Source organism: Lithobates pipiens, unplaced genomic scaffold, assembly GCF_037356315.1.
Source record: "Lithobates pipiens isolate NorthernLeopardFrog02 unplaced genomic scaffold, aLitPip1_a1.2 Scaffold_30, whole genome shotgun sequence".
In the NCBI taxonomy this organism is placed as follows: domain Eukaryota; kingdom Metazoa; phylum Chordata; class Amphibia; order Anura; family Ranidae; genus Lithobates; species Lithobates pipiens.
Window position 1 is genome coordinate 72,581,940 of NW_027507791.1, and position 14,233 is coordinate 72,596,172.

Sequence of the window (14,233 nt, forward strand, 5' to 3'; positions counted from 1 at the left end):
GAGGATGGTACCAACACAGCATGGAGCTGGCATTAAGCACCCTGCTTATAGATGTATTCTCTTTAATTATTCCATTGTGTGGTTAATGTATGAGTGGTAAAGAGGGAAGATGAAACAAGAAAATATTGGCATGCAGTGGGTGGCTAATTATAGTTATTAATCCTGTAGTTCCTATAACAGACATAAAGACTTGCATTCTATAAATGCTACCAGCTTGTAAAATCCCTTTTCTATAAATTAGGCAAGATTTTCTTACAAAAGAACATACAGATTAATTTTCACTAGTGAATTTTGATATGATTAAAAGTAATTTCATGGGCCTTTGATGATGATTTTGTGAGGGTTAAGAAAGAAGGCACATTCTGGGTTATACAGTATTGTATATATATATATATATATATATATATATATATATATATATATATATATATATATATATATATATTCACACATACACAGTATACACACATATATATATATATATATATATATATATATATATATATATATATATATATATATATATATACATACATACATACATACATACACACACACACACCCAGTATACACACACATATATATATATATATATATATATATATATTTTTTTTTATACTGTATGGTATATATTATAGGTTGTATTTTAAACACATCAACCTCCTAAATGTATGAGAAATTGGCATACATTCATTCAGCTTTTCTTTCTTTTGAAGACTTTTGGACAATCTTCATTAACATGGCATCTAATGTCAAAATTTGAAGCGGCCAAATGTTCTCTTTCTTGAATTTTCCAACCAAATCTTGTGAAAAATGTGTGACATTTGAGTTAGGGCCTGTGCTCACAGATGTCAAACAAGTCTTCCAGAACACATTTCTGATTCCCATTGAGCCATAGGGAGAAACAGATATTTCTACTTTCCTGTCCTTTTCATTCCCTGGCTCCTTCACCCCTCTGTTGCGATTATTCACTATGATGGGTGACCTCAATGGAGTATAAAGAGGTCAGATCAATCTGGATTGCTGGTCAATGATTAGCACCAGAATTTGGGGTTACTGCCAGGGGCGTAACTAGAAATCACAGGGCCCCATAGCAAAAGGTTGTATGGGCCCCCCCCCCAAAAAAAATTAACTAATGCCATTGAAGAACAGATTACCACACATGTGGCACAGTACCCAAGCAACAGCATAGTGTGTAGAGTGTATACAAATTTTGGAGGGTGGATGTTATCTATGTGTACCTGCTTGCAGTATGCCTTGGGCTTTGTCAGTTTCCCACAATACAGTATCCAGTATTTGTCCATAATATAATAAATATGTATATGATGCTATTATACTGTACACTGTGAAGTCTGAATATGATTGCTGCAACTACAGACTGTGTGTAAGGCTGGGTTCACACTGCTGCGATGTGGGTACGCTGCGAATATACTGCGGGTTCCCGCATCGCATGCCTCCCAGCGGCAATTTACACTGCCCTATGCGAACTGCTGGGAGTGTCAGTGAAAAGTTAATGACACCTCCAAATCAGTTCGCATATTGCAGTGCGATCTGCAAACTCGGACAGGAATCGGACCGCATGGTGTGAACAGCCATGCGATCCGATTCTGCAGCAGACCAAAAAAAGGGTCCTGTGCGAGTTTGGGCCGGATGCGATGCGAATTCAGCCATACTATCTGTATGGCTGAAATCGCATCGCACAGAGATCGCATGTGATTTGCACTGCAGTGAGGTGCGGATCACATCCGATCTCCTACACCGCAGCAGTGTGAACCCAGCCTAAAACTGTCTGTCTACGGCTTGAGCTAGGCAGCAATTATTGCAGAACACACTGACTGACACACTGTGTTACACACATGAGATTGTACCAATTACAGGCCTCACTGATGCTGTTACACATCAGACTGTCTGTACCTTCTTCTCAGCTCTAGCCTGAGCCTCCATTCCACACTGCTGATCATGTGGGACAGCCAGCCAAAGCACTGCACGGGCCCCCCTGCTCCATTGTGGGTGGGACTGGAGGAGGGAACGACATCATAAGGTGGGCGGGGAACCGCGCTTGCGCTCAGCACCTCATTGGCTGTCACGGCAACTTTCACTGGGCACACAGGAAGCAGCCTAATTGTTATCGTGATGGGCATTGGTGGGGTCTGACGGGCGGCGGCGTCACCTCCAATTCAATTGGCAGACACAGACATCGCTGGTCGAACAGACCGTGAAGTCTGCACACTGCACGGTCAGCAGAGTCTGAACACACAGAGGTATCACTATGCCGGCAGAGCCGTGGCCGCTGCCGGGCCCTGCAGACTGACATGCCACACTCACATAATAATCCATCCAGGCCTGCATCCTCCCAGCTAAACTAGGCAGCAGTGCACCAGTAGGTAGCCGCCTAGCGGGAGATCGCCTTGAAATCGCGGGTGAGATGTCAGCATTCCTCATCCTCACCAGGCCCCTCAGCTGCGGGCCCCATAGCGCCCGCGTGGGTTCGCTATGGCGGTAGTTCCGCCACTGGTTACTGCACAGCCCAGCCAGCTTGCTGACCAGACATTTTTTTTTAACTTCAGTCAGGCAATAAACATAGTCATCATCTTGCCCCAAGCCTATTATTAGGTACCGAAGGAGCAGCAACAGACTGATGAGGTCATCTCTTTGTTTTCTCCTCCTGACAGCATGCTCCTTTTTAGCATATGCAAATGTGCATACCTGATTGTCCCCAAGTGCTGCCCCTTTTTCTCCCCAGTTGGGTTCTGCTCCTTCAGAGGTTTACAACAGGCTGAAATCAAGTGAGAAAGCGTTACCTTTTTATTGCTGCTTCCAGAGATGGCGGGGAGATTTTCTCCTCAATAGGACAAGAACAGATTTTACGAATTTTATTTATCTGTAAAATCTTCCTTTGTATAGACATCCAAAAGCTCTGAGACTGCTGGCAGGCCCTGGCTGCTGGGATGCCAGCATTTCAAACAGACTCAAAGCTGTTACGTAAGTGACACTCTATAGCAGTGATGACGAACCTTGACATTCCAGATGTTTTGGAACTACATTTCCCATGATATTCATCTATACTGCAGAATGCATGAGTATCATGTGAAATGTAGTTCCAAAACATCTGGGGTGCCAAGGTTTGCCATCACTGCTCTATAGTATTCCCGCTTCAGCCCTCTCCCAGCTGCCACATAAATAAGTTATGTAGGGAAGCGAAGGAAGAGGCAGAGGAGCTGAGCCAGCACTGACTGTAATTAGACACTCCTGGAAGAGGGAAGTGCTATGAAGTACCATATTTTTCGGACTATAAGACGCACTTTTTTCCCCCAGAAATATGGGGGAAAATGTGCCTGTGTCTTATGGTGCGAATATACGATTGGCACCGCCCCCACTGTGATCCGGAGTGCTCCGCGGCCTCGGCCTTAGGAAAGGCCATGGCTTCGGTCTAGCTCCGGAGCGGTGGCCACCTTGGTGCACCCTTTGGCCATTTACAATATGATCGCTCCGTGATGGAGCGATCACTTGTAAACAAAATGGCATCATGATGATGCCGGTTCCTCTCTCCCCTCTGTGTACAGATCTGTACAGTGGAGGGGAGAGATCGGATGGCAGCAGTGCTCTGGGCTGCATCTGTAGTGCCCACAGCGCTGCTCTGTGACAAATGCAGTCACAGCCATCCCTCCATACCCTGCCAATACTCTGCAATTCCCTGCCAATACTCTGCAATATTCTGGTATACCCTGCCAATACTCTGCAATTCCCTGACAATACTCTGCAATTCCCTGCCAATACTCTGCAATACCCTGTCAATACTCTGCCATACCCTGGCAATACTCTGGCAATACTCTGCAATAACCCGCCAATACTCTTCCATACCCTGCCAATACTCTGCCATACTCTGCCAATACTCTGCCATACCCTGCCAATACTCTGCCATACCCTGTCAATACTCTGTCAATATTTTCTATGGTAATGGTCACTCTGCATTTTCTATGGTAATGGTCACTCTGCATTTCATGGGCACTGGAAAATATTTTAGTACACCATTTGGTTCAGAATATTTTTTGTTCTTGTTTTCAACCTCTAAAGCCTAGGTTTGTCTTATGGTCAGGTGCCTCTTATGGAGCGAAAAATACATTATAAGGAGTGAGGGGTATGTGCTAGGGAATTGGCCCTTTATGGAGTAGTCAAATGTTATAGCAATTTCAAAGGCACATTAGGGTTGATTTACTAAAACTGGAGAGTGCAAAATCTGGTGCAGATCTGCATAGAAACCAATCAGCTTCCAGATTTTTTGTCAAAGCTTAATTGAACAAGCTGAAGTTAGAAGCTGATTGGCTACCATGCACAGCTGCACCAGGTTTTGCACTCTGCAGTTTTAGTTAATCAACCCCAGTGCCTCAAGTAAAAGTAGAAGTAAAGATAAAAAAAAAATCAATTATTGAAAAGAAAAATGCTGCAAGTAAGAATTTAAAACACTAAATTTTTCTGAGCTTTTATTTGTATTTTTTTAAGCTGATGACTTTAATTAGTGTGAAATATAGAAATATTGTAAAAGGATAATTGTTTCAGACGTAAATAATTAGGGGATGTTTTCATTGTATCTTTTTTCCTTACAGGTACAATACAAACACATTTGGGATCTACATTGCACAGGTCCAAATGGCATCAGAGGGACCATGTCTATCGTCGATAAACAGGTCTTCTACGACTGTTTTCAGGGTTTATGCTCAGAAAAGAGAGAAGATAATTCCATGTATTTGACACCAGAAAAGTACAGTGAAATCAAGGAACAGGTAGAAATGGCCAAACTTGAGAAGAAGTCTTCCTTGTCCTATCAGCGTTTGAAAAGATTTCAGATATGCTGCGTTGGAGATGAGGAGAAACATATTGCTCCATTCACCAAAACTAATACAACCATCCAGTAATATTATATAACCAATGAAGGCATGTACAATGTGCTACTCAAAGCTCATGTCAATACAGGACATGGAAGAAAACTCAGAATGTTGGCTGAACTGAAAAAAGAGCTACAAAAATGTGACCCAGGAGGTGGTTCTCTTGTTCCTGGAGTTATGTGTTAGCCGCCAGCAGAAGCTTGGCACTCAAAAGAATAGTATTGTCCTGAAACCAGTTAAATTCTCTGAGATGGAAAGTCAATGTCAGGTTGATTTGATTGACATGCAAACAATGCCTGATGACCAGTTTCAGTTCATTATAGTTGACCAAAACTATGTGACTAGGTTTGTCCAATTAAGTCCATTAACTTCAAAAAAAGCTGCTGAAGTTGCCAAACAACTGTTGGACATTTTTTGCATTTTTGGAGCACCTTCCATTATACAATTAGACAGTGATAGAGAGTTTGCTACTGGGCTAATAGCTGAATTAAAACTTTTGTGACCAAGTTTAAAAGTTGTTAATGGGAAGGCATGTTTTTTCCAGAACCTATTGTGCGATGAAACAGAGATGATCCATGAGGAGATACACAATATGTTAATGGCTTGGATGGATATGGAAAAAAACAACAAATGGTCAGAAGGACTTTGCTTTGTCCAGATAATAAAAAACATAGAATATCATAAACGCATATACCAGTCGCCATATCAAGCCATGTTTGGTAGAAGCATCAAAATAGGAATGTCCACTTTATTTCTTCCTAATAAAGCTGTAAATGATCTTGAAACTGAAGAAGAGCTGGAAGAATTACTACACACTATAAACAACAGGTGATATGAAGTTGGAAGGCATGATAATATAGTTATGGTTACAGATACTAGAGAGAATGAACTTTGATTTGGTCTCCAGTGAGAATACCAAATCTGATGACCAAAGACTTCCCAACAATAGGTATGGCTGGATTAAACCAGCCATGCCTTAATTAAAAAAAATATATATATATATATATATATATATATATATATATATATATATATATATATATATATATATATATATATTAAAAATGTAGAAAATATCCTATTCGATTTTTTGTGCTGGTTTGGTATTGTGACGTTAGCTATTGAAATGGTACTTAAAGCTAAACTCTATGCAGATATAAAAGACAGAATCAATGCAGTTCTGCATGAATCCATTTATTATTACAGGTACTGTATGTTTTTAAATGCAAACAGTTCAAGTATTTAAAGCTGGTCATAGATGGATAGAATTTTGAAAGAAAATTCTTAGGAAAAGTCTTATGCCACGTACACATGGTCGGACTTGGTCAGGAAATGTTGGATGTGAGCTTGTTGGCTGAAAGTCCGACTGTGTGTATGCTCCATCGAACATTTGTTGTCGGACTTTCCGCCAACAAATGTTGGCTAGCAGGTTCTCAAATTTTCCGCCAACAAAACTTTGTTGTCTGACTTTCCGATCGTGTGTACACAAGTCCATCGCACAAAAGTTCACACATGCTTGGAATCAACTACGAGCCGGAAACACTCGGTCTTGTAAAACTAGTGTTCATAATGGAGATATCACATGACTGATGAAACTTCCTTTTTTTCGGCTCCTTGTACGTCTTGTACGTCACCACGTTCCCACGTTGGTAATTGTTGGCCAATATTTGTGTGACTGTGTGTATGCAAGACAAATTGGAGCCAACAACCTTCAAACAAAAATCCACGGTTTTGTTGTCAGAAAGTCCGATCGTGTGTACGGGGCATTAGGATAATTTGTATGAAAATTCTTAGGACATTTTCAGAACATTTGAATGTCGTTTGAAAGATGGCATTTGCTTTGAACTTTTAATTTTGAAATAAATGAACTTTACCAAGCAAAAACCACATGCACTGTGAGAAATATGTTCATTGAAGAAAAAATTTTAATCCCGCTCCTTCAAATTTTCTCATCACTACAGTCGAAAATGAACATCAATTTGACACACCAATGATTAGAAAAATTAACAAACTTTCTTAAAACATTCTTTTGCCTAAGAATTTTCATTTGAAAATCTACTAATCAACGGCCAGTGTAAATTTTACTTGGTATTAGCCTTGCGCAACCTCTTGTACAGCATAGCTCAGAAATGGAGAGGGGGGAAGCAGCAAAAGGAGCAAGTCAGTTGTTTTGAAGTTCTCATGTGCTAACAAGGAACATGCTGATAAGAAGTAATCGCAGAGAGATTAGCTCATCAGTGTACTACTTCTCCTTTCACAGTCCAGTCACCGGCTGGAGAGGTATAAGACCTGCAAGGGTAACTTAACTACAGCATAGAAAAATCAGGTTCTCTGCCTGCCAGACAGGGCTGTGCTGTGAGTTATGTAATTTCACAAATGGACGGGCAGAAATACAAATCCTTTGAAAGGTAAATGTGTTTATTTCATTGCTTACTGGAGTTCAACCTGTAACAACAAATTAATGGACAAAATTACTGAAATCCCTAGAGAACTATTTAAAGCCTGTGGCCTAGGCATCATTGATACAGTACTACATACACTGTAGATTTTTCCCCACAAATAGAGCTTTCTTTTGGTGGCATTTGAAAGCCTCTGCTATTATTATTTTTTGCGCTATAAATAAAAAAAGAGCGCCAATTTAAAAAAAAACACAATATTTTGTACTTTTTGCTATATATTTTTTTTAAAAAAGCATTTTTTTCTCAGGTTAGGCTGATATGTATTCTTCTACATATTTTTGGTAAAAAAAAATCGCAATAAGTGTATATTGATTGATTTGTGCAAAAGTTATAGTGTCTATAAAATAGGGGATAGATTTATAGCATTTTGATTATTATTTTTTTTTTTTACTAGTAATGGTGGCGATCTGCAATTTTTATCATGACTGTGACATTATGGCGGACACATCGGACAATTTTGACACATTTTTGGGACCATTGGCATTTATACAACGATTAGTGCTAAAAAAAATGCATTGATTACTGTAAAAATGTCAATGGCAGTGAAGGGGTTAACACTAGGGGGTGATCTAGGGGTTAACTGTGTTCCCTGGGAGGTGATTCTAACTGAAGGGAGAGGTGACTGACTGGAGAAAGTGACGGACCGTGGTTCCTAACTAATAGGAACACACAATCTGTCACTCCTCTCAGAACAGGGAAGTGTGTGTTTACACACACTCATGCCTGTTCTGTCTCTAGTGCTCGTGATCGTCTGTGACCGGCAGTCATCGAAACTGTCGGCCACGAGAATCGGCACCCTGTGCGGCGTGAATGCGCGTGCCTACTATGATGGTCCATGGGACCGTGCCGACCTGCCGCAGTAAAATGATGGCGGCTGGTTGGCAAGTGGTTAAAGTATAACTAAAGGCAAAACTTTTTTTAGTTTTGGATAGAGTGCAGAGGGATTAGAACATCTGTCAGTTTTTATTGCTGTTTGTGCCTCCGTTAAGTAGATTCACCCTCAGTATTTGTCATCCATTATCATTGAAAGTGAACGCAAAAGAAAATCAAAAAGTTTGGGTTGTCCCCAGAAAAGTAATAGAGGGGGAATCTTCCAATGGGGACATTAATTCTGGTGACCTGGGGGTCCCCAAGGGATTCGTTTTATTTGCAGGGATTTCTTCTCACTTCTTGTTTGGCTATGGGACAGGAAGTGAAGGGAAATCCCTAAAATGGAACACAGATGGCGAAAAAAAAAAACGCACAGCAGGAGTTATAACCCTCCATTGTGCTATCAAAAATGACAAAAACATTTTGCCGATAGCTCTACTTTAAATTCCTCCTATATTTAACCAAAATATAACTGCACTATGTGCATTAAGTCAATGTAAATAACATTTTCTATAACAGTCTTCACCCAATGTAAAGTTGTATAACCTACTATTTATCTACTATCAGTGGGGGATTTGTGTTTATATTGATTGTATTGTATCCTGTTGTTAAATGTTCCCTTAATGAAAGGGCTTATGAAATTGTTATTGCCTTAAAAAAATATGTATCATGTATAAAATGGAACTCTTGTGTAGATTGGGAGCTGAGTAGAACATTTGTTACCATCTATTGCTGTCTGTGCTGTCAAAGGAAAGATTTCCCATATCCTGATGGGCAGGGTTGCCAACCTACCAGATTGAAATTTACTGACACGTAACCCAAAATTTACTGAGACAATTATGTTTTTACTGACATTTCAAAATAACAGTTTTAAGTGCAAATTTCATTATTTAGGCCACAAACAGTGTATTATGCAATTAGCAAAGTGATTTAAGGTAGATTAAGGCAAACGTGTCTTTATTATTTTATTTTTGATATATTAAGTAAGTAGCTCAGGACAGGACTTTGGAATGGGCATGCACATGCATGAAACTGACACTGACAATGACAATGACTGCAGTGTGCAGCAGCACAGATCACCAACACGTCCCCTCCTGAGCTACAGTGAGAGTCTTTGTCCATGACAGGTGGTCCCTTCAATCCACTCCAGTCCAAACACCACTGACTCCCGGCTTGCCTTGCTCCCGTCCCGCAGACCCGCACAGGAGGCTCCAGCTGCTCTGCTCTGGTCCCTTGCACAATGATATCACACTACACACTCAGGCACCGCCTCCACCAGGCCAGCCCCCTTCTTGTGCCATCCAAACACACTGTAGCAAGCACTGGGATGGGTTTGGCCGGCACAGACTGGAACAGTTCCAAGCCAAATGTCAGCCATATATTTTACTGGCAACCTTTTTCTGTCACTGGCATTTACTGGCAGGAGTAAAGTGCCCGTTTTTTACTGACTGCCAGTAAAAATACTGATGGTTGACACCACTGTGTATGGGTTACATGCAAAGCATTGCTGTGAGCTGTGAGCTGGGCTTCCTTTTTCCTTTCCTAAGCCCTTGAATGGGTTCTGCAGAGAAATATATGGAAAATGTACTCCAGAGGGTAAATAATGGAGGTTTGGCTCATTGCATTGCAATAATCTTGTAGTCACCGCAACAGAGAGGGGAGATCTTCCAAGTTGAAACACCAAAATAAAAATGTAGAATCAATGTAGATGTAGCTTGCACTCAACCCCATGTAGGAGGGGCAAACGTCAATAGAAAGCTAACAAAGTGATCTTTATCTCACATGATATATTTGTTAGGATTCAACAGGTTTCAGAGCAATTACATTTAGATGCATCAATGTCACAAAATACACACAAAAAAATCCCATCATTAACACAAAGAAAACATATGTGTACTTCAAGTGTTGAATGTTATGTCTGTATGTCATGTTTTGGATGAAGTTCCACTTGAAAAGTCAGCACCTTTGTCAATCAATTTTAATCCTCTATTGATGTGTTATAATGCCAGCAGTGACACTGTATGTATAGAGGTTGAACGTTCAGCTAGTGATTGAATTATCCGAAATAACGAGTACCGCATCTAAACGAATGGAATGTAACAAATTAATAATAAATAATAATAATAAAAAATTCTTAATATTATTATTATTTATTATTATTAATAAGTTATGTTTCATTCGTTTAGATGCAGCATTCGTTATTTTGCATAATTTGTAACTTTGGATAAATTTGTATTAATTTCATTAACTAACAGCCAAATTTGAAAGGGAATTCCAATACCTATAATTGAATAGTTAGTAATAGTTAATTAGTTAGTTATTATTTCAGATTTTCGAATTTTCAGGTTTTCTAATTTTTGGATTTTCGTTCTTATTTTCGAATTTAAAAATTTCAGGATTTTCTAATTTTTGACTTTCGAATTTTGGATTTTGGAGTTTTTCTAATTTACAGAATTCTGAATTTCCGAATCTTTGAATTTTGCATTTTCAGATTTTCAAATTTCCACATTTTCAGATTTTTTCACATTTGGAAAAAATTTGTTAAACGTGTTTTCATTAATTTGAACACTTCCGAATGAAGGAATTTGTTGAATTTCACCAAAAAACTAATTTGGAACTAAACAAATTGTACATGTCTAATTGGTAGGATAACTTTACGAATTAGTCCTAATATGCATATATGCTTTTATGTGAGCTCGTTTGGAGGATCGGGCCTGAGGTTCTATGCACTCTTTAAAGCTTTGTGTACTGCATTGAGGGCGATTTACTAACACTGGAGCACTCAGAATCTGGTGCAGCTGTGCTTGGTAGCCAATCAACTTCTAACTTCAGCTTGTTCAATTAAGCTTTGACAATAAAACCTGAAATCTGATTGGTTTCTATGCACAGCTGCGCCAGATTTTTCACGCTCCAGTTTTAGGAAATAACCCCCCCCCCCCGTTACTACTGAAAATAAATAGGTGTAACATTTCTCTGACTTTTAAAATGTACCAGCACATATTTCTTCTGTCTTATATTCTAATATTTTATTTTTCAGCCACTCTTTAGAGGAATTAAAGTGGTTTGGTACCTAAAAATGAAAGTTCATGTTATTAAAATCAACAGATAGCATACTTACCTAAACGAACCCTGAAAAAAAAAAATATTATTTACTTACCTTTTATTTCTGATGTTTCAGCTGACTTCCGGGTTGTCCTCCCGGGGGAGTAGGCGTGGCTATCGTCCTCGCAATGGTCCCTGGGAAATTTCCCAAGAATCCATGGGGGACAATGAAAGTTTTTCTTTCCTTGTCACTGCTCTCACTGAGCATGTGCAAGATGGAGCGGAGCATGCTGGGAGCCAGACGTCATCATATACCAGGAAGTAAATGCCTGTGGGCTTCAGACGCCCACAGTTAAAATGGAAAACGCCAGAGTAGGTTTTTATAAGTCATCCTGAGGAAAAGATTCGTCGCGCCGGGGGTCAAATAAACGCCGGACGTGGATGCCAATCGAAGGTAGCACTCGCCCACCAGTGAGACAGGTAAGAAAAAAATAAAAAAAGAGCGGAATCCCGCTTTAATTCCTATTCCCATCTGCCTGTGTCCCAGCAGAGCTTACAGTCTAGCACACCTATCAAAACTTGGCACACAGCAAACATTTTATACAGATTTCACTGTAGTGAGTTTGGTCTTAGCTACCCAACAGATCAGTCCTTCAATGCAAGCTACAGCCACCTTTATTACAGTGAATAAAGTGAATCTAAAGCCTAACATTTTTTTACCTTAATACATTCCATGCATTAAGGTAAAAAATATTTAGGCAGTGATATCGTCTCCTCACCCCCCTTATACTTACCTAAACTCTCACTCAATCCAGCACTGTGAACATCTACAGCGGTTCTCCCCACTCTCACAGGCCTTGCCGAGGCAGCGGGAGCCATTGGCTTCCACTGCTGTCAGTCAAATCCTGTGACGAAGGACCGGCGGGGGGGTGCTTAGCCTAATATGTCTCTATGAACACAGGAAGCACAGCTCAGGATCGAGTCTTCAGGTTTGCCACATAAGGAAGTGTCTTCCTATGGTAGCACAGCAAGGAGAGCATGAACCTAGAGTGCTAGCAGGGGACCCGAGAAGAGGAGGATCCGACCAAGTATAAGGCCTCATGCAGACTGGACATTTTTAATGCTGCTCTTAAAGTGGTTCTAAAGGCCAAAGGTTTTTTTCTATGCATGAAGGTAAAAAACCTTCTGTGTACAGCAGCCCCCCACAGACCACCCTAATATTTACCTGAGCTCCCTCTCGATCCAGCGACGTGCATGAGAGCCTTGGCTCTCTCTGGACTCTTTCTCCTCATTGGCTGAGACAGCAGCGGAAGCCATTGGCTATCAATCACAGCCAGTGAAAGATGGGGTGGGGTCAAGCCGCGGCTTCTTGTCTGAATGAACATGAAGAGCAGAGTCTGGGGAGCATGTCTGCTTGGGTGCCCCCATTACAAGCTGCTTGCTCTGGGGGCACTCAACAGGAGGAAGGAGCCAGGGGACCTAATAAGAGGAGCATTGGGGCTGCTCTGTGCAAAACCATTACACAGAGAAGGTAAGTATAACATGTTAATTTTTTTTAAATTTTTTTTTAAAAGGGGTTGTAAAGATTTGTGTTTAAAAAACAAACAAAAAACAAAACATGTCAAACTTACCTGCTCTGTGCAGTTGGTTTTGCACAGAGTGGCCCGGTCCTCCTCTTCTAGGGTTCCATCAGCGGCACTCCTGCCTCCTCCTCTTCTCAAATGCCCTGTCGGAGAAGCGCTCTCCCTCAGGGCACTCATGCGGGTGTGCTCCTGTGTCCTACTGCTGCGTCAATTGACACAGACAGCAGAACTCGGCCTCGCCCCGTCACCCCAGTCATTGGATTTGATTGACAGCAGTGGGAGCCAATGGTTGCGCTGCTATCAATCTAGCTATTCAGGACACAAGACACTAGCTAGAGCTGGTGTGCTCATCCCTGGCACGAGAAAGAAAGGGTTCCGGTAAGTAAAATGGGGGCACTGGGGGGGCTTCTACACTGCAAGAGGTTTTTCACCTCAATGCATACAATGCATTGAGGTGAAAAACCACAAGGGTTTATAACTCCTTTAACATCACTTAAAGGGCATCTAGCGTTTTTTTCTTTTGCGTCTAAATGCCCCTGTTCATGCACGCATATTTAGAGGAGTTTAGTGGCAGAAAATCCTCAGCTGCCTGTGCGCTCAAGAGCAGCAGTGTTTTGGCAGGAAAAATGCCTGACACCTGTAAATGTGTATTAATGCTAGGCACATTTAACGCTTGAGTGTTAATTAATTTCAATGGCCAGAATAAATTATTATTTGGCCAATTAAAATAATTAACACCCAAGCACTTGTCTAAATGCGCCTACACGTATTACACCCATATACAAGCGTCAAGCACTTTTTCGGAGGAAAGGCGTCTAGAAGACATAATAAAACATCCAGTGTGCATGAGGTATAAACATGCGGTTGATGAGTTGTTCCGCGGCATTTTGCGTTTTTAAACCCACGTTTTTGATGCGGTTTTGCATGCAAATTTCATGCATTTTTAGTTATTTTTTTGTTTAGTTTATTTATTTTTTCTCTTTAACAAACTGAATAGCTGGTTGTTAAAGAGGAGTTCTTTAAAAATTAAAAGTCAGCAGCTACACATACTGTAGCTGCTGACTTTTAACTTTAGGATACTTACCTGTCCTGGAGTCTAATGATGTCAGCACTGCAGCCAATGGTCGGGTGCTGCCACCGGCATTGCTGATTAGGGAACCTGGGAGTGTAGCCTTTTGACTTCACGGCCGGGTCGCTACTGTGCATGTGCAAAGCATGTTGTACTCTCTCATTGGCCCAGCAGAAGGGTAGAGAGGAGTAGGAAGCCGAGCTGTTGATGTACTTCACCGTGGCCCAGTCTCCCGAAAGTGGGGAGGGGACCTGTCAAAAACAGGTCACCCCCGCCTCATCCTTAACAACAGCTGTCAGCGGGGTTCCCCACTGACAGCTGAATATA

The 14,233-nt window shown here is 40.9% G+C and overlaps 1 long non-coding RNA gene across 1 annotated transcript in view; it reads left to right on the forward strand.

Annotated features, from left to right (window-relative positions):
* Positions 1 to 14,233, forward strand: part of LOC143942976 (uncharacterized) — an 83,618-nt gene that overhangs the window by 54,212 nt on the left and 15,173 nt on the right. Inside the window, exon 2 of the long non-coding RNA XR_013264865.1 lies at positions 4,605 to 5,711. This is a non-coding gene — a long non-coding RNA (uncharacterized LOC143942976). The remainder of the gene's footprint in view (positions 1 to 4,604; positions 5,712 to 14,233) is intronic.